General features: G+C 40.0%; 1 protein-coding gene across 2 annotated transcripts in view; it reads left to right on the top strand.

The window, feature by feature from the left end:
- The window catches only part of ZNF251 (zinc finger protein 251), a 36157-nt gene that overhangs the window by 2431 nt on the left and 24963 nt on the right, over positions 1–8763 (top strand). The gene's annotated exons all lie outside the window — the stretch shown is intronic.

The following is an 8763-nucleotide window of genomic DNA, read 5'->3' as shown; positions in this document are numbered from 1 at the left end:
GAAAGTGTCTTACTCTTATGTCTTACTCTTATTACCCAAGCTGAAGTACAGTGGTGTAATCTCAGCTCACTACAACTTTCACCTCCCAGGCTCAAGGAGTCCTCCCACCTCAGCCTCCCAATAGCTGGGACTACAGGGACATGCCACCATGGCTGGCTAGTTTTTGTACTTTTGTAGAGTCAGGGTTTCGCCATGTTGTCCAAACTGGTCTCAAACTCCTGAGCTCAAGTGACCCAAAGTGCTGAGATTATAGGTGTGAGCCACTGCACCTGACCAGTAGTATTCTTTTATTAATGTTTACCTTTGTTCTGTTGAATATACATCTACCGCTTGATATGCCAGCTCTAAGTATTATCTTTGACTCCCAGCTACTGAGACAGTCAATAGACTTGTTCTACTTTTCTCCCTTTTTTTCCTCATTCCTTTCCCAAATTTTGCTGGTTATATTGTTTCTCCATTGTCAGAACATATAACACTTTACCACTCATATCCGCAGTTTTGTTACTGTCTTATATCTGCAGTTAAGTATGTTATTAATAATCGTTTACCTCTGGTCATTTTACCAAAAATTTCCCCATCTCTTGGTTGACTGGAGCTTGTCTTCTAGGCTTGTGACAAATATACCCCATATTTGTGCACATTCAAAATTGGTTGAATAAACCCTTTGGTTTCCACATTTAAGAGCTAAGATTATTGTAAAGTTACATAGTTTTCTCAAATTGCAGCTTTAGGTGCATCTCACAAAATTTTAGTATGTTGTATTTTCGTTAATATTTAGTTCAAAATGTTATCTAGTTTTTCTTGTGGTTTCTTCTTTGACCCAGTGATGATTTGGACATGCATTAATTTCCAAATAGTTGGTGTTTTCCTAGTTATCTTGTTATTAATTTGTCATTTAATTCCAATGTGGTCAGAGAACATACTCTGTATTATTTCATTCTTTTTATATTTGTTGCTTCTTGTTTTATGACCCCCAAATGTGGTCTCTCCTGATACAAGTACCGTGTGTACTGAAGAAGAATGGGTATTCTGCCATTTTGGGGTTGGATAAATATCAGTTAAGTCAAGATGGTTGATGATATTGTTCAGGTCTTCTGTATCTTTGCTGATTTTTTTTTTTTTTGTCTAGTTAATCTTTCAGTTGCTGAGGGAGGTGTTAAAATACCTGAAGTATGATCATGGAATTGTCTTTTCTTCCCTTTAATTTTTGTAGTGTTGGCTTCATGTATCTTAAAGCTGTATTATGAGGTTCATTTGCACTTATGACTATCATTATGAGAGATAAGAGAATTCCTCTTTGTCTTTGGTAATACATTTTGTTTTGAAATAAATTTTATCTAATGCTAACATAGCAACGCCATCTTTCTTATACTTACTGTTAGCATAGTATATCTTCTTTCATCCATTTAATTTGAACCTGTGTCTTTATACTTAAAGTGAATCTCTTGCAGATATCATGCAATGGGTCTTGTTTTTTTCATCATCCTAACAATCCTTGTCTTTTAATTGTAGTGTTTAGTCTGTTAATGTTTAATGTAATTGTTGATATGGTTCAGAAGGCACTTGTGGATAATATTTTATTTTTTATTTACACTTACCTTTTCTATTTTTTAAATTCCTGTTTCCTGCTTTTATTTGAGTTATTTGAATACTTTTTAGAATTCCATTTAAATTTTATTTTCTTTTTATGTGATCTTTTTGCATTATTTTTTACAGTGATTTCCTAGGGTTTACAGTATATATACTTAAGTTTTTACAGTTTACTTATAGTTCATTTATGTATTACTTCACATAAATCCAGAAATCTTGTAACCATCTCTCCCATCCTTTTTGTTACGGTTGTTATGTGTAATACATCTACATACATTTTAAACTCAGAAAGACAATGTTATAATTTCAGACAATGTTATAAACAGTTACATAATTTATAAAAAATTAAAAGGAAAAAGGCCAAAAAAATAGTCTTTTGGCTGTTCTAGCATGTAAGGAACTTAGAAGTCATCACTGTGTCCTAACAAATAAAAAGCTGAACAAACTGAAAAATCAACAAATCTTAGCTCCATCAGAGAGATGTGAGATCAGAGGACAAATATCTGCTCTCAGAATTGGAGAGGTATGTCCAGGTATGGTGGCTGACACCTGTAATCCCAGCACTTTGGGAGGCCAAGGCAGGTGGGTCACTTGAGGCTAGGAGTTCAAGACCAACCTGGCCAACATGGTGAAACCTTGTCTCCACTAAAAACACAAAATTACCTGGGCTTGGTGATAGGTTCCTATAATCCCAGCTACTCGAGAGGCTGAGGTAGGAGAATTGCTGGAACTCTCGTACCACTGCACTCCAGCCTGGGTGACAGCGAGACTCTGTCTCAAAAAAAAAAAAAAAAAAAAGGAGAGGTAAACAGGCAGATACAAAGAATCACAACTTATGAACAGGAATCTCCTAAGGAACCAGTGGCCAGATGGGTAAACCTAAAATGTAATTGGCAAATTGCTAGAGGCTCAGTGTGGACAACTCTGGGAAAAAAAAACAACAACAACAACAACAACAGGGGAACCCTGTCATGGGAGGACCCCATGCTTTTGTGAGTTTTACCCCCAGGAGCTCTACCAGGTACTCACACTGAATATCAGAGAAAAAACTCTTTGTGCTTCTGGCAGGAGGAAGGGAAAGGGACCACTTGGGAATACACCAGAGCATTCTGTTCTTAGCAAGACCTGCCCTCAGGAGAAACTGTTTCACCAGAGCCTAACCTGCTGGTGCTTTTATCAGAACTTAACTTTCCTGGGAGAAGGGAAATACCTAACACTAGCTGCTTCTAGATGTTGTGTCTCACCCAATGGTGGGTAAGGGGAAACCGAAAAGCACTTGGGAAGTTCATGGTCCAGGGACACAAGTTCAGCAAGACTAAGACCTACTCATAATATGAAAGAACACTTTCCCACCCAACACCTGAAAACATTAAAGCCCTATTTACTGCAATTCCTTTTACCCAGTATATCATGCCTACCTATCAACAGAAAATTACAAAGCATACTAAAAGGGAGAAAATACAGTTCGAAGAGACTGAACAAGCATTAGAACCAGAGTCAGATGTGGCAGCAGTGTTGGAGTAATCAGACCAGGAATTTTTTTAAAACTACGATTAACATGCTAAGGGCTTTGATGGAAAAAGTAGACAGATTGCAAAAACAGACTGATAATGTAAGCAGAGAGACTGAAATTTTAAGAAGCTGGAAGTGGTGGTACACACTTGTGTTTGCAACTACTCAGTGTAGCAGGGTTGCTTGAACCCAGGAGTTCAAGGCCAGTCTAGGCAACATGGTGAGATTGTTTTTCTTTAAAAAAAAAAAAAAAAAGAAGAAGAAAAATAAATTTTAGAATTTTTTAAATGCTAGAGAGCAAAAACATTGTAACTGAAATAAAGAATGCCTTTTTGGGCCGGGTACGGTGGCTCAAGCCTGTAATCCCAGCACTTTGGGAGGCCGAGGCGGGTGGATCACGAGGTCAAGAGATCGACACCATCCTGGTCAACACGGTGAAACCCCGTCTCTACTAAAAATACAAAAACATTAGCTGGGCATGGTGGCGCATGCCTGTAATCCCAGCTACTGAGGAGGTTGAGGCAGGAGAATTGCCCGAACCCAGGAGGCGGAGGTTGCGGTGAGCCGAGATCGCGCCATTGCACTCCAGCCTGGGTAACAAGAGTGAAACTCCGTTTCAAAAAAAAAAAAGAATGCCTAGGCTCATTAGTAAAAGGGACAGGACTTCCCAGAGAGTATTAGTTGAAAGTAGACTTGGATTAGCTGTAAATGCAGATTGCAAACCAATTAAAAAAATTAAAGAAGTATAGTTGATACTCTAAAAAAGGATTCAAAATGGAATTACGCATAATAGAATGCTCTTGTAAACCCACAAAAGGCAGAATAAATATGGAAAACAAAAATAGGAATGAAGAACAAGGGCAAAAGTAGAAAATGGTAACAAATACGGTAGATGTTAATTTGGCAACATCAATAATCACCTTTTTAAATTTATTTTTTTATTTTTTTGAGAGAGTGTTTTATGCTGTCCCCCAGGGTGGAGTGCAGTGGCACAGTCACGGTCTGTTGAAAGCTTTGGCCTCCCAGGCTCAAGTGATCCTTCTACCTCAGCTTCCTGAGTAGTTGGGACTACCGGCATGCACTACCACACGTGGCTAATTTTTGTATTTCATAGAGATAGGGTTTCACCATATTGCCCAGGCTGATCTCGACCTAGTCTCAAGAGATCCACCCACCTTAGCCTCCCAAAGTGCTGGGATTACAGGGATGAGCCCCATACCCAGCCAATAATCCCCCTTTTCAAAAGTTTTTTATTTTTTTAGAGATGAGGTCTCATTCTGTTGCTCAGACTACAGTGCAGTAGCTTGATCATGACAGCCTTAACCTACTGGGCTCACTCAGTCCTCCTACGTCAGCCTCCCTGGCAGCCGGTACTGCAAGTATGTGTCATCACATCCAGTTGTTTTAGTTTTGTAGAGATGAGGTCTTACTGTTTTGCCCAGGTCAGCCTCAAACTCTTGAGTCTCAAGCAATCCTCCTGCCTTGTCCTCCTAGGGCACTGGGATTGCAGGTCACAGTGCCTGCCCCCAGCTGTGTTTTCTAAAAGGAACCAACTTCAGCCAGGCATGACGGCTCACACCTAAAATTCCGGCACTTTGGAAGGCCGAGGCAGGAGGATCCCTTGAGCCTCGGAGTTTGAGACCAGCCTAAGCAACATAGTGAGAAACTCATCTCACCAAAAAGTTAAAAAAAATTAGCTTGGTGTGGTGGTGTGTACCTATAAGTCAGCTACTCAAGAGGCTGATGTGAGAGGATTGCTTTAGCCTGGGAGGTTGAGGTTGTAGTGAGCTGTGATTGCACCACTGCACTCCAGCCTGGAACAACAGAGCCAGACCCCATTGCAAAGAAAAAGAAACCTGCTGTGTCATGACAAGATCTTGCCACGAACAAAAAAAAAGAAAAGTGCACTTTAAATATAAAAACTCATATATATTAAAAGTAAAGGGATGGAGAAAGATGCTTACAGGAATCAAAAGAAAGCAGAAGTATCTTACTATTTTTAGACACAGCAGATTTCAGAGAAAGAAAAGTTATGGGGTAAAGAAGGGCATTACATGATAATAAAGTGGTTGATTTGCCAGGAAAACAACAGTTCTTAAGGTGTACGTGCCTAACAGCAGCATCAAAATATGTGAGATTGGACAGGAACCGTGGCTAACACCTGTAATCCCAGCACTTTGGGAAGCCAAGGAGAGCAGATCACTTGAGATCAGGAGTTTGAGACCAGCCTGGCCAACATGATGAAACCCTGTTTCTACTAAAAATACAAAAATTAGCCAGGCATGGTGGCGTGCGCCTGTAATCCCAGCTACTTGAGGCTAAGGCAGTAGAATTGCTTGAATCTGTGAGGTGGAGGTTGCAGTGAGCCAAGATTGCACCATTGCACTGCCTCCTGGGCAACAGAGTGAGACTCCATCTCAAGAAAAAAATAGGTTGCCAGGTACGATAGTCATGCCTGTAATCCTAGCACTTTGGGAAGCCAAGGTGGGCAGATCACTTGAGCCTAGGAGATTCAAGCTGCAGTGAGCCATGATCATGTCACTGCACTCCAGGCTGGGTGACCTGAGTGAGACCCTATCTCTAAAAACAAAAACAGCTGGGCACAGTGGCTCACCCTTATAATCCCAGCACTTTGAGAGGTGGAGGTGGGCAGATCACCTGAGGTCAGGAGTTGGAGACCAGCGTGACCAACATAGAGAAACCCCATCTCTACTAAAAATTCAAAATTCGACAGGTGTGGTGCACATCCCTGTAATCTCAGCTACTCGGAAGGCTGAGGCAAGAGAATCGCTTGAACCTGGAGGTTGCAGTGAGCCGAGGTTGTGCCATTGCACTCCAGCCTGGGCGACAAAAGCGAAACTCTGTCTCAAAACAAAAACAACAACAACAATTATGTGAGCTAAAAACTGATAGAACTACAAGGGGAAATAGACAGATTCACTGTCTGCAGTTGGAGACTCCAGCAGCCTCTATTGTAAATATACAGATCCAACAGGTAGAAAGCCAGCAAGGATGTAGTTGAATTTAACAGCACCGTCACCTCAGCTGGGAATAATTTACATCTATAGACTGCTTCATCCAGCAATAGCAAAATGCACATTCCTGCCAAGCTCCTGAAACATTCACTAAGACCATATTCTGGACCACAAAACATACTTTAACATACTTAAAAGAGTAGAAATCGTACAATGTGTATTCTTAAACCACAATGACATTAAACTAGAAAGGAAACCAGAAAGATAGCTGGAAAATCTTGAAGTACTTAGTAAATAAATAATTTAGTAAATAAGTAAACAACATACTTGTAAATAACATGTGAGTCAAGAGATCTCAAGAGAAATTTTAAAATATTTTGAATTAAGTGAAAATGAAAATAAAACTTATCAAAATGTGTGGAATGCTGTGAATGCAGTGCTTAGAGAGAAATTTAGAGCATTGACTGCATATATTTGAAAATGGGAGGCCGGGCACAGTGGCTTACGCCTTAATCCTACCACTTTGGGAGGCCAAGGTGGGTGGATCACCTGAGGTCAGGAGTTCAAGACCAGCCTGGCCATCATGGTGAAACCCCATCTTTTAAAAAAAGAAAATAAAATGGGAAAGATCTAAAATCAGTAATGTAAGCTTCTACCCTAGGAAACTAGAAAAAGAAGAGCAAATTAAATCCAGAGTAAGCAGAAATAAAAATTCAAGCAGAAATCAATGAAATTGAAAACAGGAAATCAATAAAGAAAATCAACAAAACCAGAAGATGGTTTTTGGTTTTTTGAAAAAACAATAAAATCAGTGAACCTGTAGCCAGACCAAGAAAAAGAGAGGACACAAAATACTAATAACGGAAATGAAAGAGGGGACATGACTGCAGAGATGTTCCAGAGACTTTTAAAAGGCAATAAAAAAATGTGAACAACTCCGTGCCCAAATTTCATAATTTAAATGAAACGAACCAATTCCTTGAAGGTTACAATCTCCCACACACAGGAAGAAATAGACAATCTGAATAGGGCTGTGTCTATTAAATAAGTCAAACAGTTAATTACCCTCCAAAATAGAATCCACTGGGCTCAGATGGGTTCATTTATGAGTTCTGCCAAACATTTAAGGAAGAAATTATGCCAGTTCTCTACAATCTTTTCCAGAAGACAGAAACAGAAGGAATACTTCCTGACTCATTATATGAGGCCAGCGCTCCCCACCCAAATGCCAAAACCAAACAGACATTACAAGAAAGGGAAACTACAGACAAACATCTTTTATGAGCATAAATGCAAAAATCCAAACAAAATATTAGCAAATCAAATCCAACAATGTATAAAAAGAATTACATACCATGACCAAGTGGGATTTGTCCCAGGTTTACAAGGCTGGTTCTATATAGGAAATAAATTAATGTAATGTAATATACCACATCAACAGGCTGCGGAAATATCACATGGTCATATCAGTAGATGCAGAGAAAGCATTTGACAAAATCCAACCTAGATTCATGATTAAAAGTTCAACAAACAGCTGGGCGTGGTGGCTCACACCTGTAATCCCATTACTTTGGGAGGCTGAGGTGGGCAATTCATGAGGTCAGGAGTTTGAGACCAGCCTGGCCAACGTGGTGAAAACTGGTCTACTAAAATATAAGAAATTAGCTGGGCGTAGTGGTGTATGCCTGTAATCCCAGCTACTCGGGAGGCAGGAGAATCTCTTGAACCCAGGAGGCAGAGGTTACAGTGAGCCAAGATTGTGCCACTGCACTCCAGCCCAGGTGACAGAGTGAGACGCCGTATCAAAAAAAAGAAAAAAAAAATTTCAGCAATCTAGGAATACAGAGGAACTTCCTCAACTTGCTAAAGAACATCTACAGAAAACCAACAGCTAACACATTGTACTTAATGGGGGTAAAAAAAAACTCAAAGCTTTCTCACTAAGATTAGGAACAAGGCAAGGATGTCCCCTTTCACCACTGCTGTGTTGTACTAGAAGTCCTAATTAATGCAATAAGACAAAAAAAGAAATAAAAGGTATACCTATTGGGAAGGAAGATATAAAACTGTTTACAAATGATGAGCATCTGTGTGGAAAATCTGAATGAGTCAACAAAGACTCCTGAAACTAATAAGTGATTATAGCCAGGTTGCAGGATACAAGGTTAATATATAAACATCAGTCATTTTCCTTTATACTTGCAATGAAGAAGTGGAATTTGAAGTTAAAAACACATTATTACATGCAAAATCCATGAGGAAAAATACTAGACTGATAAAAATATATCAAAGAAGAACTGAATAAGTGAAGAGATATTCTGTGTTCATGGATAGGAAAACTCACTATTACCATGATGTCAGTTCTTCTCAGATTGATTTATAGATTCAACACAATCCCAATCAAAATTTCAGGGGTGGCTGGGCATGGTGGCTCACGCCAGAAATCCCAGCACTTTGGGAGGCTGAGGTGGGCAGATCACAAGGTCAGGAGACGGAGACCATCCTGGTTAGCACAGTGAAACCCCATCTCTACTAAAAATACGAAAAATTAGCTGGGCATGGTGACATGTGCCTGTAGTCCCAGCTACTTGGGAGGCTGAGGCAGGAGAATCACTTGAACCTGGGAGGCGGAGGTTGCAGTGAGCCGAGATCATGCCACTGCACTCCAGCCTGGGCAACAGAGCAA

This window comes from Cebus imitator, unplaced genomic scaffold (assembly GCF_001604975.1).
Source record: "Cebus imitator isolate Cc_AM_T3 unplaced genomic scaffold, Cebus_imitator-1.0 Scaffold449, whole genome shotgun sequence".
Taxonomy (NCBI): Eukaryota; Metazoa; Chordata; class Mammalia; order Primates; family Cebidae; genus Cebus; species Cebus imitator.
Note: the sequence above shows the minus strand (reverse complement) of the source record. Positions and strands in the feature narration are given on the sequence as shown.